Genomic DNA, 22,172 nt, shown 5'->3' with positions numbered 1-22,172 from the left:
GTTGCTGTGGGGGAACAACGGCGGGGGAGCACGGGAGCTGGTCCCCGCTGCGCTTGGGAAGGGGACCTGTCCGGGAAGGACCGTGCGCTTGGGAAATCCACGATCTTGGGGGACGAGAAAGTAAAAGCGCCGAAGGACCCCCTCCCCTGACCTGCTCTGGACTCGGCTTCCCCTGAGTCCTCCTGCGGACCTGCTCTCCCCTCTGCCCTTTCACTCCTGCCCGCTCACCCCCACCCCCGGGGCAGGGGACAGAGGAGCCCCCGGCCTCTGTCTAAGCTGGGTCAAGGACGGCGGCGGAAGCCAGCTCGTGGCCATGGGTCCTGCGTAGCGGAGGAACGACGCACCCCGGCGACCCTTAGATCCCTGGCGGGAGAGGAAAACCGAGAGGCACGTTCCAGCCGCGAGAGTTGGCGCCGCCACAGCGCAGGGTCGTGAGAAGGCGGGAGGAAGGGGCCGCCGAAGACGGCAAGGAAACCTCCCAGGTCGCGGTTGGTTCTAAAACGCCCTCGAGAAGGCCCGACGCTGGTACCACGAGGAGCAGAAAACGAAGTCCAAAGACCTGAAGCGATCCTCGGAGAGCCGCTGTCCGCGGTGCTGAAAAACGGCGGGCCCCGGGCCGATTGTCGATTCTGGTTTCCAGAGATCCCCTGCCCCGTAGGAAGCTCCCATGGACGATTTGTTTCAAGAGCTCAGAACAGCACAAAGTTCACACCTTTCCCTCAGCCTCCGTCTTTGGGAGATCAGAGCCTGCATTCTTGTCACAAATTACATGTTTACATAATGAGTCCAAAACCACTTATTTATCATTGCATTTTATGAATTTGCCCTTTAGATACTGTAGGAAGTAAAAAGTAGAGCAACAAAACAAAAATATAACAGTGCTGGCATTTATATTTACCCATGTCACTACCCTCACCAGAGATCTCTATTCCTTCATGTTACTTTGATCTATTGTCTATTGTCCTTTCCTTTCAATCTGCAGAACTCTCTTTAGCCTCTCTTGTAGGGCAGGTTTAGGGTGATGATCTCTCTCAGCTTTTGTTCATCTGGAAATGTCTCAATTGCGCCCCTATTTTTTTGAAAGACAGTTTTACTGGATATAGAAGTCTTGGTTGGCAATTCTTTGCTCTCAGAACTTTAAATATGTCATCCCACTGTCTTCTTGCTCTATGGCTTCTAAGGTGAAATGAGTACTTAATCTTATTTTGGCCCTCTTGTATATGACATGTTGCTTCTCTCCTGCAACTTTCAGAATTCTCTCTTTCTTTCTGGTATTCTACAGTTTGATTATAGTATGCCATGGTGTGGGTCTATTTCAGTTTATCCTGTTTGGAGTTTGTTGAGTGTCTTGGATGTGTAGCTTAAGGTTTTTTGTTAAATTTGGGAAGATTTCAGCCATTATTTCTGTGAATATTCTCTCTGCACTTTTCTATCTTGTACTCTTTCTGGGAGTTCCACAATTCGTGTATTGGTATGCTTGATAATTGACCACAGGTTCCTGTTCATTTTTCTTCATTATTTTTTCTTTATGGTCCTCAGAATGGATATCAATGGTCTTATCTTCAAGTTTTCTGAATCACTTTTCTGTCACTTCCAATCTGCTGTCAAAACCTTTTTAGGACATGTTTTATTTCTATTACTGTAGACTTCAGCTCTGTTTGGTTCCTTTCATAATTTCCATCTCTATATTGATATTCTGTTTAATTGTCTCTCATTTTCCAGATTTCCTTTAGTTCTTTGTCCACATTTTCTTTTAGCTCTCTGAACATAGTTAGACTATTTTTAAAAAGGTTTTTCTGGTATGTCCCAGGTCTGGTACCCATCATTGATGGCTTCTAGTGCTTAATCTTTTCCTTTCCCCAAGCCACTGCTTCCTGATTCTTTGTACATTTTGTAATCTTTTGTTGAAATGTGAACATTTTGATATTTTAATGTGTTATCACTGGACTTTAGACACTGAGGCATCTGCTCCTTAAGCTTGATTGCAGCTAGTGTTTGTCAGAGATTTCCTTGAATGCTAGGAGCTAAAAAGAAAAAAAAAAAAAAAAAAAAAAAAGGAAGAAGGGAAAAAAGAAAACACCTTTCCCTGTCTTTACAAAGTGATCTGTGCAAGTGCGTGTCATATCTTATCCATACGATGAGTTTAGGGAATAGCTCCAGACTAAGACCTAATAGCCTCCCTAGTCCTTTCTGCACATACATCTTGTCTTGGGAATCCACATGTGATCCTAGGAATTCTTCTATTTACACAGTTTTGAATGTCCCCTCATCTCTAGGGAACAGTTTCTTCAAGGTCTGGGCACTGCACTGTATGTCCTACAGCCAGCAATCCCTTACCCTAAGCAGCCTCTTGACTGCCCTCCCACAGCATTCTTAGAAGAGTTCTGTGAACTTCCTTCTGCATACAAGGCAAGTTCTGGGACAGCAACAGATTGGGCTGTTATATGCATGAGAGATTCTCTGCTACCTCTGAAACTGGGACCAGGGATCCACATTGGGAGCATGGGCTGGCTCCATGCCAAGCCACCCAAAGCACCAGAAGATCCTACCACTTTTTTTTTTATCTTCATTTTATTGCGATATATTCACATACCACGCAGTCATACAAAACAAATCGTACATTTGATTGTTCACAGTACCATTACATAGTTGTACATTCATCACCTAAATCAATCCCTGACACCTTCATTAGCACACACACAAAAATAATAAGAATAATAATTAAAGTGAAAAAGAGCAATTGAAGTAAAAAAGAACACTGGGTACCTTTGTCTGTTTGTTTGTTTGTTTCCTTCCCCTATTTTTCTACTCATCCATCCATAAACTAGACAAAGTGGAGTGTGGTCCTTATAGTTTTCCCAATCCCATTGTCACCCCTCATAAGCTACATTTTTATACAATTGTCTTCGAGATTCATGGGTTCTGGGTTGTAGTTTGATAGTTTCAGGTATCCACCAGCTACCCCAATTCTTTAGAACCTAAAGAGGGTTGTCTAAATTGTGCGTAACAGTGCCCACCAGAGTGACCTCTCGGCTCCTTTTGGAATCTCTCTGCTACTGAAGCTTATTTCATTTCCTTTCACATCCCCCTTTTGGTCAAGAAGATGTTCTCCGTCCCACGATGCCAGGTCTACATTCCTCCCCGGGAGTCATATTCCACGTTGCCAGGGAGATTCACTCCCCTGGGTGTCTGATCCCACGTAGGGGGGAGGGCAGTGATTTCACCTTTCAAGTTGGCTTAGCTAGAGAGACAGGGCCACATCTGAGCAACAAAGAGGCATTCGGGAGGAGGCTCTTAGGCACAATTATAGGGAGGCCTAGCCTCTCCTTTGCAGCAACCGTCTTCCCAAGGGTAAAACCTACGGTAGAGGGCTCAACCCATCAAACCACCAGTTCCCTATGACTGTGGTCATGTTAGCAACCATTGAGGTGGGGTAGGCAAATACCCCTGCATTCTCCACAGGCTCCTCAAGGGGGCACTACATATTTTTTTCCTTGTTTTTTCCTTTGTTTTTTTTTAACCTTTTTTTCCTTTTTAAATCAACTGTATGGAAAAAAAAATTAAAAAAAAAAAGAAAGAAAAACATACAATAAAAGAACATTTCAAAGAGACCATAACAAGGGAGTAAGAAAAAGATGACTAACCTAAGATAACTGCTTTACTTCCAACCTATTCCTACTTTACCCCAAGAAAGTTACATAATATAGCAACATTTCTGTGAACTTGCTCCTACTATATCCATCAGAAATTAACAGACCATAGTCATTCCTGGGCATCCCCAGAACGTTAAATAGCATATCTGTTCTTGGATTACTGTTCCCCCTTCCTTAATTGCTTTCTATTGCTAGTTCCCCTACATTCTACATTATAAACCATTCGTTTTACATTTTTCAAAGTTCACATTAGTGGTAGCATATAATATTTCTCTTTCTGTGCCTGGCTTATTTCACTCAGCATTATGTCTTCAAGGTTCATCCATGTTGTCATATGTTTCACACGGTCGTTCCTTCTTACTGCCGTGTAGTATTCCATCGTGTGTATATACCACATTTTATTTATCCACTCATCTGTTGAAGGACATTTGGGTTGTTTCCATCTCTTGGCAATTGTGAATAATGCTGCTATGAACATTGGAGTGCAGATATCTGTTCGTGTCACTGCTTTCCGATCTTCCGGGTATGTACCGAGAAGTGCAATCGCTGGATCGAATGGTAACTCTATTTCTAGTTTTCTAAGGAACTGCCAGACTGACTTCCAGAGTGGCTGAACCATTATACAGTCCCACCAACAATGAATAAGAGTTCCAATTTCTCCACATACCCTCCAGCATTTGTAGTTTCCTGTTTGTTTAATGGCAGCCACTCTAATCGGTGTGAGATGGTATCTCATTGTGGTCTTAATTTGCGTCTCTCTAATAGCTAGTAAAGCTGAACATTTTTTCATCTGTTTCTTGGCCATTTGTATTTCCTCTTCAGAGAACTGTCTTTTCATATCCTTTGCCCATTTTATAGTTGGGCTGTCGGTACTATTGTCATTGAGTTGTAGGATTTCTTTGTATATGCAATATATCAGTCTTTTGTCAGATACATGGTTTCCAAAAATTTTTTCCCATTGAGCTGGCTGCCTCTTTACCTTTTTGAGAAATTCCTTTGAGGTGCAGAAACTTCTAAGCTTGAGGAGTTCCCATTTATCTATTTTTTCTTTTGTTGCTTGTGCTTTGGGTGTAAAGTCTAGGAAGTGGCCGCCTAACACAAGGTCTTGAAGATGTTTCCCTACATTATCTTCCAGGAGTTTTATGGTACTTTCTTTTATATTGAGATCTTTCGTCCATTTTGAGTTAATTTTTGTGTAGGGGGTGAGGTAGGGGTCCTCTTTCATTCTTTTGGATATGGATATCCAACTCTCCCAACCCCATTTGTTGAATAGACCATTATGACTCAGTTCAGTGACTTTGGGGGCCTTATCAAAGATCAGTCGGCCATAGATCTGAGGGTCTATCTCTGAATTCTCAATTCGATTCCATTGATCTATATGTCTATCTTTGTGCCAGTACCATGCTGTTTTGACAACTGTGGCTTTATAATAAGCTTCGAAGTCAGGGAGTGTAAGTCCTCCCACTTCATTTTTCTTTTTTAGAGTGTCTTTAGCAATTCGAGGCATCTTCCCTTTCCAAATAAATTTGATAACTAGCTTTTCCAAGTCTGCAAAGTAGGTTGTTGGAATTTTGATTGGGATTGCATTGAATCTGTAGATGAATTTGGGTAGAATTGACATCTTAATGACATTTAGCCTTCCTATCCATGAACATGGAATATTTTTCCATCTTTTAAGGTCCCCTTCTATTTCTTTTAGTAGAGTTACATAGTTTTCTTTGTATAGGTCTTTTACATATTTGGTTAAGTTTATTCCTAGGTACTTGATTTTTTTAGTTGCTATTGAAAATGGTATCTTTTTCTTGAGTGTCTCTTCAGTTTGTTCATTTCTAGCATATAGAAACATTACTGACTTATGTGCATTAATCTTGTATCCCGCTACTTTGCTAAATTTGTTTATTAGCTCTAGTAGCTGTATTGTCGATTTCTCAGGGTTTTCTAGATATAAGATCATACCATCTGCAAACAATGACAGTTTTACTTCTTCTTTTCCAATTTGGATGCCTTTTATTTCTTTGTCTTGCCGGATTGCCCTGGCTAGCACTTCCAGCACAATGTTGAATAACAGTGGTGACAGCGGGCATCCTTGTCTTGTTCCTGATCTTAGAGGGAAGGCTTTCAGTCTCTCACCATTGAGTACTATGCTGGCTGTGGGTTTTTCATATATGCTCTTTATCATATTGAGGAGGTTTCCTTCAATTCCTACCTTTTGAAGTGTTTTTATCAAAAACGGATGTTGGATTTTGTCAAATGCTTTTTCAGCATCTATTGAGATGATCATTTGATTCTTCCCTTTTGAATTTTTAATGTGTTGTAATACATTGATTGATTTTCTTATGTTGAACCATCCTTGCATGCCTGGAATAAACCCCACTTGGTCATGGTGTATGATTTTTTTAATGTGTCTTTGGATTCGATTTGCAAGTATTTTGTTGAGGATTTTTGCATCTATATTCATTAGGGAGATTGGCTGGTAGTTTTCCTTTTTTGTAGCATCTTTGCCTGGTTTTGGTATTAGATTAATGTTAGCTTCATAAAATGAGTTAGGTAGTGTTCCATTTTCTTCAATGTTTTGAAAGAGTTTGAGTAAGATTGGTGTCAGTTCTTTCTGGAAAGTTTGGTAGAATTCCCCTGTGAAGCCATCTGGCCCTGGGCATTTATTTGTGGGAAGATTTTTGATGACTGATTGGATCTCTTTGCTTGTGATGGGTTGATTGAGGTCTTCTGTTTCTTCTCTGGTCAGTCTAGGTTGTTCATATGTTTCCAGGAAATTGTTCATTTCCTCTACATTATCCAGTTTGTTGCCATACAGTTGTTCATAGTATCCTCTTATAATTTTTTTAATTTCTTCAGGATCTGCAGTTATGTCACCTTTTTCATTCATTATTTTGTTTATATGGTTCTTCTCTCTTTTTTATTTTGTCAGTCTAGCTAGGGGCTTGTCAATCTTGTTGATCTTCTCAAAGAACCAACTTTTGGTGATAGTTATCCTCTCTATTGTTTTTTTGTTCTCTATGTCATTTATTTCTGCTTTAATCCTTGTTATTTCTTTTCTTCTACTTGGTTTAGGATTGGTTTGCTGTTCATTTTCTAGCTTCTTCAGTTGATCCATTAGTTCTTTGATTTTGGCTCTTTCTTCCTTTTTAATATATGCATTTAGTGCTATAAATTTCCCCCTCAGCACTGCTTTTGCTGCATCCCATAGGTTTTGGTATGTTGTGTTCTCATTTTCATTTGTCTCTACATATTTAGCAATTTCTCTTGCTATTTCTTCTTTAACTCACTGATTGTTTAGGAGTGTGTTGTTTAACCTCCAGGTATTTGTGAATTTTCTAAGTCTCTGATGGTTATTGACTTCTAATTGTATTCCATTGTGGTCAGAGAATGTGCCTTGAATAATTTCAATCTTTTTAAATGTATTGAGGCTTGTTTTATGTCCCAGCATATGATCTATTCTGGAGAAAGTTCCATGAGCACTAGAAAAGTATGTGTATCCTGGTGATTTGGGATGTAATATCCTGTATATGTCTGTTAAATCTAATTCATTTATCAGATTGTTTAGGTTTTCAGTTTCCTTATTGGTCCTCTGTCTGGTTGATCTATCTATAGGAGAGAGTGATGTGTTGAAGTCTCCCACAATTATTGTGGAAACATCAATTGCTTCCTTTACTTTTGCCAGTGTTTCTCTCATGTATTTTGTGGCACTTTGATTGGGTGCATAGACATTTAGGATTGTTATTTTATCTTGTTGAATTGCCCCTTTTATTAGTATGTAGTGGCCTTCTTTGTCTCTCAAAACATCCCTGCATTTAAAGTCTATTTTATCTGAGATTAATATTGCTACACCTGCTTTCTTTTGGCTGTAGCTTGCATGAAATATTTTTTTCCATCCTTTCACTTTCAATTTCTTTGTGTCCCTGTGTCTAAGATGAGTCTCTTGTATGCAACATATTGATGGTTCATTTTTTTTATCCATTCTGCGAATCTATATCTTTTAATTGGGGAGTTTAATCCATTTACATTCAACATTATAACCGTGAAGGCATTTCTTGAATCAGCCATCTTATCCTTTGGTTTATGTTTGTCAAATATATTTTTCCCCTCTCTCTATTAATATCCTTTATTGTACCCATACCGAATCTCTTTAGTACTGAACCTTTCTCCATAAAGGTTAAATAAATAAATAAAGGTTAAATAAATAAAAAATTTATTGAGGCTTTTTTTATGTCCCAGTGTATGGTCTATTCTGGAGAAAGATCCATGATCACTGTAGAAGAATGTGTGTCCTGGTGATTTGGGATGTGGTGATCTATATATGTTTGTTAAATATCTCTCTCTCTCTCTCTCTCTCTCTCTCTCTCTCTCTCTCTCTCTCTCTCTCTCTCTGTCTTTTCTTTGTTTCTCTGTCTGTAGGGCTCCCTTTAGTATCTCCAGTAGGGCAGGTCTCTTGTTAGCAAATTCTCTCAGCATTTGTTTGTCTGTGAAAAATTTAAGCTCTCCCCTCAAATTTGAAGGACAGCTTTGCTGGATAAAGTATTCTTGGTTGGAAATTTTTCTCACTCAGAATTTTAAATATATCGTGCCACTGCCTTCTCGCCTCCATGGTGGCTGCTGAGTAGTCACTACTTAGTCTTATGCTGTTTCCTTTGTATGTGGTGAATTGCTTTTCTCTTGCTGCTTTCAGAACTTGTTCCTTCTCTTCCGTGTCTGACAGTGTGATCAGAATATGTCTCGGAGTGGGTTTATTTGGATTTATTCTATTTGGAGTTCACTGGGCATTTATGATTTGTGTATTTATGTTGTTTAGAAGATTTGGGGAGTTTTCCCCAACAATTTCTTTGAATACTCTTCCTAGACCTTTACCCTTTTCTTCCCCTTCTGGAACACCAATGAGTCTTATATTAGGATGTTTTATATTATCTATCATATCCCTGAGGTCCGTTTCGATTTTTTCAATTTTTTTCCCCATTCTTTCTTTTATGCTTTCATTTTCCATTCTGTCATCTTCCAGGCCACTGATTCATTGTTCAACTTCCTCTAGTCTTGTACTATGAGTGTCCAGAATCTTTTTAATTTGGTCAACAGTTTCTTTAATTTCCATAAGATCATCTATTTTTTTATTTAGTCTTGCAATGTCTTCTTTATGCTCTTCTAGGGTCTTCTTGATATGCTTTGTATTCTGTACTATGGTCTCATTGTTCATTTTTAGTTCTTTGAGTAGCTGCTCTAGGTGCTGTATCTCTTCTGATCTTTTGATTTGGGTGCTTGGGCTTGGGTTATCCATATCGTCTGTTTTTTTCATATGCTTTATAATTTTCTGTTGTTTTTGGCCTCTTGGCATTTGCTGAACTTGATCGGGTTCTTTTAGGATGTGTAGACCAATTGAAGTCCTTATCTCTAATTTATCAGATCTACAGCTTCCTGGAGTACACTTTCTCTAACTAACCAGCAGGTGGCGTCCACAAGCCACCTGTTCTCCACAAGCCAGTTCTCCCCTGCTGTGCCTTTGTGGTGAGTGGGGGAGTGAGTCTTGTGGGGTCCAATTGGTGTACCAAGCTTGCGTGTGTAGTTGGTGTTGCCCGCCCTGTATATGGAGCGTGTTTCTGGGCAGTCAGGGAGGGGGGGTGGCTCTAACAATCAAATCTCCCTGGTGATCCTGGAGTTGTAAAGCTGCTGCAATAGTCTAATCCCTCAGTTCAGTCCTGCCACAGTTTGTCTCTGCCACTGACCCACAAGTCCTTGGTACTGGCGTATGGCTCCTGAGACTTGCAAGTGGGTCCCTCTTCCAGGCCATGCACCCCCTGGTCCTCTGTTGAGGGATGTCTGTGCTATGTCACAGGTGAGTGCCATCCCCCCAGGGTGGTTCTGGGCTGCTGGGCTGTGTAGGGAGGCTCCCAGTCTGCTGAAATGATGGCTGAATGGGGCTTTGTTAATTCACACTGCTCCACCTTCCCAGCTCTGGGACAATCAGCTGAGGTTGCAGGGAAGGCTAATGTCCACACCCAGTTTTGTGGAGTGTGCCTGTTATTTGAAGCACTTCCATCACACTGGGTTGTCTGGGGCAGCTCTGGGCTATGGGGCTGGCGATGGGCAGGAGTGTTTCCTGTCCACCAGGATGATGGCTGTGAGCAGACACCCCCCTTTTCTTGGGAAGTTGTGGTGTTTAGTGAATTTTCTCAGCCACTGGATTATTGCCTTTTGTCTCAGAGCTCTCTTAGTTCTGCTCTTGTCTTGACCTGCCCAAATTGCAAGTCTTTGAAGCTTTCTGTATTGGGCTTCTTAGAGTAATTGTTTTAGAAAAAGAAAAAAGGATTAAAAAAAAAAGGGCCCTCCTCACAGATGTAATGGGTTATTGAAATGCTAAGAGACAAAGCAATTAGGGCCATTAAGGAAAGGTCCACAGGGCAGAGAGATCAGCTTTTCTTCGGGATTTGCATATGAGCCTGAGGGCCTGAGCTCTGCCCTTCCCCTTTCTATGTTCACCAGAACTCCAAAAATCCTCCGCTTTTATTTTGGAGTTTTTCGTGCTGTTTTTTTCTATGTCTGTCTCCTCTCTGCTGGGCTGGCTGCTCTCAGATTCTCTGGTGTCTGGTCTCAGTCTATCTATGGTTGGAGTTTGGATCAGTAGAATGAGTTTCCGATAAGGGCTGCCACTGCAGTTCTCCCTTCTCCTTCCCGGAGCTGACAGCCCCTCCTCCCACGGGACTGAGCCTGGCAGGGAGGGGCGGGGGTCCCCTGGCTGCAAAAACTTACAGATTTCGCTGATCTCAGCAGTTCAACATTTTCATGAGTGTTGTATGAAGTATGCCCAAAGTCAGATTGCTCTGTGGTGTCCAGTCCACGCAGTTCCTGGCTTTCTACCTACTCTCCTGGAGGAGTAACTAAAACATACAGCTCACCAGTCCACCATCTTGCCCCGCCTCCCCCCTACCACTTTTAAGTGGCCCTTGTCTTGATCCAGTGCTTGCCCTGTTACTGCAGTCCTTTAACTGTTTCCTGGAGCCTTGAGAAAGATGTTTCCACCAATTCTTTATGGTTGCTCAAGCTTCTGTGGGGGCACAGAGCCCTGAAGTGTCTCATTCTGCCATCTTGATTAGGATACAGCCCTCATGCCATCAATTTTCAAATTTATTGGAATAAAAATTTTAGAATAATATATGCTTATGGTTTTTTAAATGTTTGTGGGATCTAAAGTAAAAATGTTTGTGGGATTTAAATGTTTGTGGGATCTAAAGTAATAAAGGAATGTTTATTTTTTCATCCTGATATTGGTTATTTTTGCTTTCTCTCTTTTTCTTGATCCATGTTACCTTGTTTTAAATTTTTTAATTAATTCTTTCCCAAGAATGAACTTTTGACTGTGTTTATTCTCCTTCATATATTTCTTTTCTATTTCATTAATTTTTGCTAGTATCTTTATTATTTCTTCCATCAGTTTTTTGGTGGTTAATTTCTTTATTCCACTTCTTTCTAACTTCTTGAGTTTGTCAGACTTTGTTAGTACACTAATGTCCATGGCAGCATTAATCACAATAGCCAAAATGTGGAAGCAACTTAAGTGTCCCTCAATGGATGAATGGATAAACAAAGTGTGGTATAAACATACAATGGAACATTAATTTAGCTGTAAAAAGGAATGACATTTTGATACATACTACAATATGGATGAACCTTGAAAACTTCATGTGTAGTAATAATAGCCAGACACAAAGGAAAAATATTGTATAATTTCACTTATATGAAATAACTAGAATATTGCAAATTCATAGATACATAAAGAAGATTAGAGTACAATAAAAACAATGAACTATTGATACACACAACAATATGAATCTCAAAATAATTATGCTGAGTAAAAGAAATTTCTAAAAAATGAAAGTGATCTATAATGACAGAAAGCAGATCAATGGTTTTCTGGAGATGTGGGTTAGGAAAGGTTGGAGGGAGGGATTACCAAGGGACACAAGGAAACTTTTGGGAGTGATGAATGTCTTCATTGTCCTGATTGTGGTGATGTTTTCAGAGGTGTATACACATTTCAAAACTTATCAAATCATACACTTTAAATATGTGCAGGTTTTTGGATGTTGATTTTATACTTAAAAATCTGCATAAAGAAAAAAATTAAAAGAATGGAAAGGACTCTACGTGATTCAATGTTATACAATGTCAAAGTTGTGGATAATTTAAAATCTCATTCACCAGGAGTCTCAGGCTTTTAGAAGTATCTTTATCCCACAGAATCTTCACAGTAAGTTCTTTGAAGTAGGTTGGTACCATAATTGCCCTTTTTTTCTATAGATGAGTAAACTGAGGCTCAGAAAAGTTGATAAACTTGCCCCCAACTCACCATCCTCCAAACCACAATTAGAATGTAAACTCCAGGAAGGCAGAGACCTATTTGCTGCCATTTCCCCAGCTCCTAAACCCCTGCTAGCCACACAGTAGGAGATCAACTACCACCTGGTGAATGAAAGCACAGCTAGTAATTCATGGCGCTGGGATGTGAATTGAGTTTAGTGGGTCTCCAGGGACTTGGTCTGCTTCTTTCCAGTAATATAACCTAGAAACAACCCTAAGCCAGATTTATTAAGATCGTTTTAACTGGAAGTAACAAAAACTTCAAATAATGGGAGCTGGCCGAAGATAAACGTTTTCTCTCTAAAGTAAAAGTTCGGGAAGACCAGGACCGATATGGCTCCTTGTCTTCAGGAACGCAAGCTGCTTCCGGACAGGTGGCCCTGGAACTAGAGATCCAGGATGATGCTTGAGCCTTCTCACTGCGTTCTGAGCAGCAAGATGGAGAAGAGAATAAGAAGGGAAGGGAAAAGAAAAAAGAAAAAGAAAAAAAAAAGAAGGGAAGAGGGGGACCCACAGATAACTCTTAGCAAAAAGTTCCTGGAAGCTGCCAGAGCCCCACCACACTTCCGCTTTCATCCCATTGGCCAGTACTTGGTCTCGTGATGACACTTAGCCACAAGGGAGGCTGGGAAATGTAGTCTTTACGCAGCCCTGAGCCCAGCTGATGATGCGAGATTCTAGGAGGGAAGGATTGGATACAGGGAAAGAAAACTGGCAAAGTCTGCCTCGGTAAAGGAGGGAGGGAATCCACCCTGAGGTTCTCCCTGAGGTTCCATTTCTGGGTCTCCCACACCTTTCCCTGTGGCCAGCATTCTCCTTCCTCTCTACCCAGGGAGTCTAACCTGAGGACAACACATACCACTAATGGCTAAGCCAACCACCATTTCCAAACCCCTTCTTCTTTACTCACCTCCACCTTTGAGACTGAAAAAGTTAAATACTTGGTTTCCCAGTATTCCCATACAATTTCCATGCAATTCTGTCTGGCCATGTGACACATTTCTGACCAATGAGAAGTAAGAACGGGTGGATTTTCTGGACAGGATATAGAGGGCATTTCACTTGTGCCATCTTTAAGCCTTTGTCTTGCCTTGAACATGGATTTTCTACCTGGAGTTGTGACAGCTGCCTTGGGATCATCAGGTAGGTGATTGTCATGAAGTTAAAAAGGCAACATACCAAAGACAAGCCACACAGAAAAGAAGGAGAATCCAAGCCAATTCTTGAAGGTTGAGCAATTGAATCAATGGCAGACTACACTGGGACTTCTTGTTATGTGAACACAAAACAAAACAAAAATGAACCTATTCATTTAAACCCCCTGTATCCATTTTCTGTCACTGCTGTAAAAATTATTATATTACAGTTCTGTAGTTCATAAGTCTGAGATGGGTCCCACCAGCCCAACATCAAAGTGTCATCAGGGCTGCATTTCTTTTGAAGGCTCTAGGGGAGTGTTCCAGTTTACTAACGCTGCTATTATGCAAAATACCAGAAATGGATTGGCTTTTATAAAAGGGGGTTTATTTGGCTACAAATTTACAGTCCTATGGCCATAAAAGTTTTGGCCCAAACTAAGGCATCAACAAGAGGATACCTTTACTGAAGAAAGGCCAATGGCATCTGGAACACCTCTGTCATCTGGGAATGTATGTGGCTGGCATTTGCTTGTCCTGGGTTGTGTTTTAGCTCCTCTCTCAGCTCCTTGGCATCCTTCAGCTCCTGTGTGTCCTTAGCTTAGCATCTCCAAGCATCCTTCTATCTGCAACTCCAAGTATCTCTCCAAAAGTGTCTCTCAGCTACTCTTGGGGAGTTTTGTCCTCTCTTAGCTTCTCCGGAGCAAACTCTGGGCTAGCATCTCAAAGTGTCAGCAAGCATCTGGGTCTAGGCCAGCTCTTTTAAAAGTCTCCAGTAAACTAATCAAGACCCACACTGAATAGGTGGGGCCACACCTCCATGGAAATAATCTAATCAAAAGTATCACCTACAGTTGGGTGAGTCACATCTCCATGGGAGCAACCTAATCCAAATATCCCACAAGATTGGATTAAAACATGGCTTTGGGGGGACATAATATATCCAAACAGGCATAGGGAGAATTTGTTTCCCTGCCTTTTTCAGCTTCTAGAGGCTGCCTGTGTTCCTAGGCTCATGGCCTCTTCCTCCCTCTTCAAAGCCCGCAGCAGTGGGTCAAATCCCCCTCATATCCATCACTCTGACTTTCTTCCATAACCACATCTCCCTCTGCCTCCCATCCCACTTTTAAGAACTCTGATTACATTGGGCCTAACTGAAATAATCCATGGTAATCTCCCTGTTTTAAGGTCAGCTGTTTATTATCCTTAATTCCATGTGCATTCTTAATTTCTCTTTGCCATGTAACTTAACATGTTCGCAAGTTCTGGGGATTGTTTGGGAGGCCATTATTTGGCCTGCCTCTCCACCTTTATTCAAGTTTTCTTTTACTTGCCCCTGAAAACATTCCTAATTGATTGTTCAGTTCAATAATATGGGAAGTGAGCCACAAAGTTGAAAGTCAAAGAACTAAGAGAGAGAGAAAAAATAAGTAAAAGGGATAAATTAGAGACAAATAGAATTTAAAATAATTTTTAATGTCGGTTCTTCGAAAGTATTAATAAGCTGGATAAACCTGGCAAGAAAGATGAAAAATAAAAAATATGCAAATGAACAAAGTACTTAAAAAGGGAGACACAACATATAGACAGACACAAATAGATACAACATGGGTTAAACTATTATTAAATTTTAATGAACAATTTTACACCAATATATTTGAAACCCTAGATAAAATGGATACAGTTCTAGAAAAAATATAAAATGACAAAACTGGCACAAGAAAAAATAATGAATTTGAATAGACCAATAGCTAATAAATTGATATGATAATCAAAAGCCTTCCATTACCAAAGTCTGAAGCTGAAATGATTATAGATATGTTTCACAGGTTGAAGAAGCTTTTGAAGGAGGAGAACATTGCCTGACTCCAACTGACCCCCCAAAAAGCTGCTGCCTGGAGTGCTTGTGTATTGGAAAAGACATCAATATAAAAACTCCTTGGAACCTCAATGGAAAGGACCTTATGAAGTCCTCCTCATCAAGCAATGTGCTGCTAAACTTGCTGGTGTAAGACCTTGGATACACCTATTTCAACTTAAATGAGCACCAACTAACCATTGGAAAAGTACAGTCATTGGTGACCTCAAACTCACTCCAAAAAGAGTTTCAGGTCACCCAGAAATAGATGACAACTGATGTGGACAGCTTGCCCCAAGAGCTGTGGCTCAAGAAATATGCATTCTTTCCTTTCCTTTCTCCTTTCCTTTCCTTCTGGATCCCTTGCCATTCACCATTCTTTTTCTCAGCCATTTAAAGGGCTGTCAATCTGGACAATATGTCAGATTGCTGGCTCTGCACTAATTTAGACTCCACAGAAGGACTGTACCCATCAACATTCAGACTTGGATAGACCTAAAAAGTATATTTTGCACAGACCAAGTATAGGATAAAAGAGATGGGCCCTCAATAGGTAAACATAAGGAATTGTCACCCCATTGGACTTACCTTACTCTTGAAGAAAAGGGGTACCCCATAGCACAATTGCCCAGATTAATGAATTTCAATCTTTGCATTAACAGTGATGATGGCACCAGACCTTATCCAGGTACTATCCCAGCCAACCTCTGCAAAAGCAGGTGGTATCCTCTCTACAATGATAATCAAACAGGACTCTGATAACGATGTACTTGACACTTATGATTTTGAGCTAAATGAAACAGACTTTTCTATCATTGGAAACTTTTCAGGGCATTGGAACACCAGTGTCAACCTTGTCTATAACGCTGACAATCACACCTTCTATCTAGATCAAGTCTCAGGCCTAACTTGACGACAAGTCCCTAACACTACTTCACACATTTATAACCACTCAAACAACCTCTTATGTCAACTACACTACAATGTCCTTTGATCATCTTCAACTGGACCCCATAATTTTAAAGACTTTGCCTGTAAAGATGCAAACTCCTCCAGATCTGGAGGTCCAGAGAGGCACAAAAAAAGCCTATTCTTCCTATGTGGAAAGAACATCTATATGGCCTTACCACCAGCAGGGAATGGGACTTTCACAGTAACAGCCTTACTCTCTGACCTAGAGAAGAGGAACCAATTAGATACAAAGATGTAGGCAACCTGGGAATTTTCGTTTGTCAACTCAAAAACCATTTTAGACTTAACCAGGACACTACAAAATACAACCCATTAATTGAAAGGCCAGGCATAGGCTGGAAATTTATGAGATGTATATTTTGGTTTCATGGGATTCCTCAACTTGAAAAAGCCATCTGAAACATGACAAAAACTATTGAGGGCATCTTTTAAAATATCATCAAGGCATCAGAAAATATAACTCAAGGGAGAAAGCCTAGTGAAGGTTGTCTACAAAACTGCAGGGCACTCGATAGTCTCACAGCTCAGCAAGGAGGCATGTGCCCTCATTAGGGAGCGATTCTGCTTTTATGTAAATCAAACTGCAAATTGAACAATACATTAAGGACATCAAAGAAAATATTCAGATACTGCAAGAACTAGGGACTCCCAGGGCTTGGGATTTATTTAGCTGGTTGAATCTTGGATCTTGGGGAGACTGGATTAGGGGCATACTTCAAACACTGTCAATCTTCTTCCTCCTTATAATTATCACAGTATTTTTAACTAGTTGTTTGGTTTTCAGAATAACAGTAAGGTTCAACAATCACTTACTTCCAAAATCTTGCTAGTAAATCAGGCGTTTGATCTCGAGGCCTGCACTTACGATGCCTTACAGGATATACCTCTGACAACTACCTTCCTTTACCCCCAAATACTGCTGCCCTTGGATAATACTCTTCTCTTGTCTTTGGAAATCTTGTCGCCAATCTTTGATAGAACCCATTTTCCCAGTGTTTCCTCAATTGGCCATAGTTCCATAACACAATCCGTCCTCCATGGGACATGACACTGGCCCTTTCCAGCCACACGGAAAGTTCACACCTAGGACATCCCCCTAGCACCACGGGACAGCACAAAATCAATCTTCATCAGTAATGTCTTCTACAAAAGATCTTGACGAAAATGTGAAAGGAGCTCATAAATTGACCTTCAAGCCTTGGGTTACCAAATGTTTCCTGGCAAAGGAGGGTCCACGGTCAGAACCCTGAGCTGACACAATCAGACTTCAGGAATGCACAGCTTGGGCAATGAAATTTACAGGAAATAGGAGCAGAAAAAGAGGCCAAAGCTCTGACCAATCCATTTTGGACAAGTTTCCTTCTGTCTCGATGTTCCAATAAGCCACTAGAACAGAATTCACCGGACAACCGCCATTTCCCTTATTTTTGGAGTATCAACTCCCAGTACCCACTGAAGGCTTTGAACACCTGCTTTTACATGGAGTTGCCCAATTCGCTAATTGTTATATTGTTGATAAAGGTTTCTTCTTTCTATTTGCAGTAGCAGTTGTTTTGACAAGGGCCTCCACCGAGGTTTGGCCCAGCAGTCTGATTTTTCCAGCAGTTCAGCTGCCAAGGTGCAGATGCTGAAAAAGCAGAGGGTGGGTGAGGGAGATGGAGGGAAAGAAGGGCAAGAGAAGGAGGGAGTGAGGAGAGCGACAGAACAGGGGACCAGCTCCATAAATGGTACTAGTGGGGGTGGCATCATCACCTGTGCTTCCCCTTCCTCTTACCCAAAGTCAGCCTCACCCCCTCCCCATTGCCCATCCACTGTCTATCTTCTCTCTCTTTCACCCTTTGCCTCTGTACTGACTCCTTCCCATCAAAGCTTGATACCGGACCAAAGCGGTGGATTCTCTGCCTGATGTGCTCAAACAACCAATTCCTGAGACACTGGAGTTTCAAAGAGAGAAAGAGTTTATTGCTAGGTGCAAAGCAAGAGATCAGAAGGCCTGTCAGCCTAAAAACCTGTCTCCCTGAACTGCAGTAATTCTGACAGTTTTATGGAATCAAAAGATGAGCAGGTTTTAAGATAATGAGCACAGTGGCTCCAGATGATGTAATTAGATGTGATCTAATTATTGAGCATGCGCACATTGATTACATGCTTTGTCACAGAACATGTGTAAGAAAATGGCAGCCTTAATATGGTGATGGGCATGATTTTTAGTATAGGTGACTTATAGGTTAAAGTTTAAGCCATTATGCATGTCAGGCGGGCCCATTTTGGTTAGATCCAGCTTCAGTTATCAAGATAACTTTGTACTTGCAGTGGGTTAGTTCTGGGCTGACTCAAGGCCCTTCATTAATAAACATAAGGGGCCATCTTTAGTGATCACAAGACTTCAAAGTCAAAAAACTGGATAAAATGGGTACAAGTGAAGGTCAGTCACAAGGTTTTTACAATCACAAGAGCACAAGATGAAGGCGATGCAATCATTATCAGAGATCAAGGCGCTGGATTACAGTTCAGAGATTTCAGGTATTTCCCTCTGTTTACTCTAATAGACCAGAAAGTAAAAAAAGGAATATCTATGTAATGATTCAGTAATCATAATCATCCCTTAAATCCTAATTTTTCAGTTACAAGCTTTAACACAATCTACACTTTCCTAACAAGAAAAGAAGAAAAATGTAAGGCTGCCTTTCACCCCACACCTGTTCCAGCCACAGTCTCTCTCTACCTCTCGGCACCCACATGCTCTGCCTCCCAGCCCCCTCCCTGCACTGGGCTTCAATCACCCCACCCTCTCACCCCCCGACTCCATGGAAAAAGCTACGGCCAAGGTTACCAGCACCTTCCCTGTCGTGAAATCCAGTGGATTCTGCAGTAGCCACCGTATTTGACCTCTTGTCCATATTTGACACAACCCACCTCTCCCTTCTGAAGCTGCTGCCTGTGCGCCCCCTGTGAGAAACAAGCACTATTCCTAAAAAGAATAAACCCTCACCTGATTGTGGAGAAGAAAAGAATTTACTCATGATCTTGCAAGAACAGGCGTGCAACCAAAGTGTGGTGCTTGGCACGCCAAAAGATAGACCCAGCACTATTTATTCCCTATGCCTAATCCACAACTCCCTCCCCTGTTTCTCCAGTGGCTGGATACTTCAGAGGTTACATTCTATTTGACAGGCCTAACCAGCCCCTGCAAATTTGAAACATTGGAAATAAGTCTCCTGTGCAAATTTGAAACATTTGAAACAAGAAACATTTGAAACAAGTCTCCATCCCTGACTATAAGTGTTATGCCCATGTAAGGCACTGACACCACTTCTATGCTTATGTGGCCTCTTTCCTTTGTTCTTTAACTGCAGATCCAGTCTAAGCTAGATTGGTAACAAGTTATCAGGCTATTTTAGGAACCTCTACCCCTGAGTCTCCACCTTGCAAGGATAGTGGGTGGATAAACAGGAGGACTGGCCACCTATTACAGCTTGGCTTCTTAACCCTCTACCATTCCCCCGAGCTGCCCCCACCTTGTGTGAAAGCTCAACTTAATCTAATTCTCACACCCCCGACTCCTGCTTTCCTCTGCCTTCTGGCATCTTCTTCCTAACCTCTTTCTCCTGCTCCCCCTGTTGCACCCCTCCTTTATGTCACCATCGCCTCCTCACTCTACACACTCCCCTTGAGCAACCCAGCCCTCCACGCCCTGGCCCAGGCGACCACCCATTTGTCTCTGCCTTTATGCTCAGCTTCCTAAACTGTCTCCCGAGGGTCTACTTAAAGCGCTAACAATAAAATAAAGTCAGACTTTTTCTAGTGGGTCCCGCCTGGGGTCTACACCCTTTCGGTCTCACCCCCGCTCTGCCATCTGGTGGTGGCTCCAGGTGCAACGCGAAACCAAGTGAACTAAAGTGTTGCCGGAACCCAGGGTGTGACTCAGAGTTATATTTGCATACCCACAATGCACGGCACACAGGACAATTTTCTACATTAAAACTTCTAGAGTCTCCTTTAATCTTCCATCTATTATTTTCCAGAAAGGTATTTTTCTTATGTAATTATCTGGGGAAGAGGCAGAAGTCACTAGTTCTTTCCGACAAGAGATCGCCATTACTGGTTTAGGTGTAACATTTACCCGAGGATTGTGTGCTAAAGATTTTGTTCATACTCTGGTTTCTCTTCAGATCGTATAAATCTTTCGCCTTTTACTAAAGATTTCCGTGGAGAGAAACAATTCTGAGTTTGTCCCCAATTTTTTGAGGTCTTGCACTCTGCAAGGCTTATTATACTGTAAAAAAATTAAATCGTTGCATTTTTTGATTTGCAGTTATGTACAACGCTGTTTCCGTACAGCGTGAATAGTTATTTTTTCTGATTGTAGTGTTCAGTTAATGTTCCTCGATTTTCATTTTACTGCTTTCGTTTATAAAACGCGGGTTGTGTTTGGTTTCTTTTGTTGTGCTAAGGGCTACTTAATGTACACAAGACGTACTTAATTAACCAGGAAAATCCTCAACTAGACTGGTTGTGAACTGTTTTTTTTGCTTGTTGGTCTGTGGTGCGTCCGCGTAGTTCCTGAAACGGACTAGTTTTGTCAACCGAATGCACGATGGAGTGAAGTAGGAAGGGCTTCTCCACTGCGCTGTGCCCAATATTCTGCTTCTGCGGAGTAAGGTTTTAAAGAGTGCAGTTTGTCCTCGCGGAGTTGCGCGTCCTTGCTGGACCTGGGATGGGAACTCCTGCGAAGCCCGAGTTTACAGACGATCCTCGCAAACCGAGGCGTGTCCTCCTGAGCAACAACTTAACTGTAAGAAACGGGAATACCCTCCCGGAGACGTCGGATATACTTCCCCGAGGCTTCGAATTTCTTATAGACAAAATGCTCACACGTAGATCACCGAGCATCAACTTGTGCTGCGAGGTCTGGCACAGATGTTTGCTAAATACGGAGTATGATGGTTAACCTGTTTTTGCTCAGATCTTGGATAAAATTAAAAAAAAAAAAAAAAAAAAAAAAAGTTGAGCCTTGGGCATTTCTATTCACATTTTTAAAAGAGGTAAGTGTCATCCAAGGTAAATGCCAACTAAGGTCCAGACACTGTTCTGGGCCCTGGCTCCAAGTGTTGTGCTTATTGTAAGTTTTGATTGCTTTTTAAACTTTTTTTTTTTAATCGCAGCATAATTGGCTACTTTGTCTTTGACTATTCTATTTATAAATGTTTTCTGATAAGGTCATTAAAAATAGAACCTGATATTTGTTTAAAAATAGGAAATTTGAGAAAGATACTTGATAATTATAAAGGGATTGCTAAAACTCAAGATGAAGTGAATTTTCTGATCAATCGCTTGATGAAAACTCAGTCTCGTGATCATACTTAGCTGACAAAAACATGTCAAATGCGTTTAAATCCATGAGTTTGTAAAAATGCTTTTTGAAAAATTCTATTTGGTCACCATTAGAGGATGCTTGAGAACCAATTTAGTATTTTGAAAATAGGCAATTAGAATCAAGCATTTATCCTGTTTTTTCTTATATGAACTGTATCACTTGGTAACCAAATAATAGATGAAGGGAAGATTCCCTTTACAGAATTCCAGCTAAAAAAATAAAGAAGGAATGATAGAATTAAAATATCCTCATTTTTGGAATCAAACTAAGAGTTCAGAAATAAACCCTCACATCAATGATGAGTTTTTGACAAGAGGGTTAAGTCCACTCAGTGGGGAAAGAATATTCTCTTCAGTAAATGGTGCTGAGAAAACTGAATATCCATATGCAAAAGAATAAAGGTAAAAAGTTTTGATAATTAAAGTTTTGGTGATGGTAGCACAATATTGTGAATGTATGCAGTTAACACCACTGAATTGTATATTTGAATGTGGTTAAAATGGGAAAATTTAGATTGTATCTATGTTTCCAGAATAAAAATTTTAAAAAACCATTTTAAAAATCCTCATTTTGTTACCCATAATGAACTAATAGATCTAGACATTGACCATGAGCTGCCAACATCACCAGAAGAGAGAAAACTAGATGTTTTAATCCTCCTGATGAAAGAATACACTACTCCTATGAAGTAATCTTGCCTGGAAAAATCAAACTTGAATCTGATCAAGCCTCTAGATCTTAAGATGTGGTTGACACGTTCAGCCACACCACAGGGATATACAATCAGCAAGCCCAGGCTGTGGGAAAAGCTCCAG

The 22,172-nt window shown here is 40.9% G+C and overlaps 1 non-coding gene across 1 annotated transcript; it reads left to right on the top strand.

The window, feature by feature from the left end:
- The first annotated feature begins 20,132 nt into the window (after positions 1-20,132).
- On the top strand, positions 20,133-20,249 carry LOC119528408. The gene has a single exon (XR_005215707.1). It is a non-coding gene; the product is annotated as a U5 spliceosomal RNA (small nuclear RNA).
- The last annotated feature ends 1,923 nt before the right edge of the window (positions 20,250-22,172 follow it).

The sequence above is a fragment of the Choloepus didactylus genome, chromosome 2 (genome assembly GCF_015220235.1).
Source record: "Choloepus didactylus isolate mChoDid1 chromosome 2, mChoDid1.pri, whole genome shotgun sequence".
In the NCBI taxonomy this organism is placed as follows: domain Eukaryota; kingdom Metazoa; phylum Chordata; class Mammalia; order Pilosa; family Megalonychidae; genus Choloepus; species Choloepus didactylus.
This window is presented reverse-complemented; position numbering and strand designations above follow the sequence as displayed.